The following is a 1,654-nucleotide window of genomic DNA, read 5'->3' as shown; positions in this document are numbered from 1 at the left end:
TTTTCTACATACAAGATCACATCATCTACACGCATAACTTTATTTCTTTCTAACCATTTTGGATACCTTTTCTTTCCTTTTCTTTCTTTAATTGCTCTGGCTAGAACTTCCAGTGTTGAGTAGAAGTTGTGAACGTGGGCATCCTTTCCTTGCTTCTGATCATACAGGAAAATGCTCACTATATCACCCTTGAGCACGTGTTTGCTGTGGGGTTTTCATACAGGGCTTTATGTTGAGATAGTTTCCTTCTATTCCTAGATTTTAGTGTTTTTAACATGCTCTATTTACAAATGTAAAAATTAATTTCCTGACTGCAAAATATAAACAATGATGTATCTGCCAGATTAGTAATGCATGATCGTGTCGTGCTTTTTTCCTCTTATTTTGATAGTCACATCGACTACATGGAACTAGGCAATGATACACGAAGTTCAAAATTTCTTCTTCTGGGATCTTTGGAGGAACCAGAATTGCAACCCTTCCTCTTTGGGCTGTTCCTGTCCATGTACCTGGTCACCATACTTGGGAATCTGCTCATCATCCTGGCTGTAAAGTCTGACTCCCACCTCCACATGCCCACGTACTTCTTCCTTGACCACCTGTCCTTCGTAAACATCTATGTCGCCTTCACCACGGTCCCCCAGATGGGAATGTACAAACACAGAAAAGTCGTAAAAGTCATAACTTATGAAAGCTGTGTCATGCAGATGTACTTTTTCATACTCTTTGTAGGTTTAGACAACTTCCTCCTGACTGACGACTTATGACAGCTTTGTGGTCATCTGTCACCCACTACACTACCCAGTCACCATGAACCCCTGGCTCTGTGGACTGCTGGTTCTGGTGTCCTGGATGATGAACATCCTGCATTCCTTGATACAAACCTTAATGGTGTTGCAGCTGTCCTTCTGGACAGGCATGCAAATCCCTCGCTTTTTCTGTGAGCTCAATCAGATGATCCAACTTGCCTGCTCTGACACCTTTCTTCATGACACGGTGATATATCTTGCAGCTGTGCTGTTGGGTGGTGCTCCCCTGGCTGGGGTCCTGTACTCTTATTCTAAGATAGTTTCCTCCATACGTGGGATCTCATCAGCTCTGGACAAGTATAAGGCATTTTCCACCTGTGCATCTCACCTCTTGGTTGTCTCCTTATTTTATTGTATGGGCTTGGGAGTGTACCTCAGCTCTGCTGCTACCCAGAGCTCCCACTCAAGTGCAATATCCTAAGTGATGTACATAGTGGTCACGCCCATGCTGAACCCCTTCATCTACAGCCTGAGGAACAGAGACAGAAAGGAGGCTCTAAATGTATTTTTCAGAGGGAAGCCATAAAAGGGCCATTTTCCCAGAAGTACCTGTGATTGCTGGCTCAAAGTTTAACAGCCAGAGATTGTGATCCTTTAATCGGATCATGGAAGAACTTAATCCCTCTATTCATATCCTGGAATTTCAATTTTTCCAAAGTTCGACTGCTTTATTAAATTTAAATAAGTCCCTTTGTTTAACTTTATGCTCCTTCTGGTACCCAACAGTTTTTCCTTTTTTTTTTTGTTTTCTTGCTTTCCAAAGTTAGTCCAACCTTGAATCAGAAACAGTTTGGAGAGTCCCGTTTGCCTCACATAGTGATGAACTGTACCAGTTTTATGGAATA

General features: G+C 42.3%; 1 pseudogene; it reads left to right on the top strand.

The window, feature by feature from the left end:
* The first annotated feature begins 355 nt into the window (after nt 1–355).
* LOC122486381 lies at nt 356–1,431 on the top strand (annotated as a pseudogene).
* Nucleotides 1,432–1,654: the final 223 nt, after the last annotated feature.

This window comes from Prionailurus bengalensis, chromosome A2 (genome assembly GCF_016509475.1).
Source record: "Prionailurus bengalensis isolate Pbe53 chromosome A2, Fcat_Pben_1.1_paternal_pri, whole genome shotgun sequence".
Lineage (NCBI taxonomy): Eukaryota > Metazoa > Chordata > Mammalia > Carnivora > Felidae > Prionailurus > Prionailurus bengalensis.
This window is presented reverse-complemented; position numbering and strand designations above follow the sequence as displayed.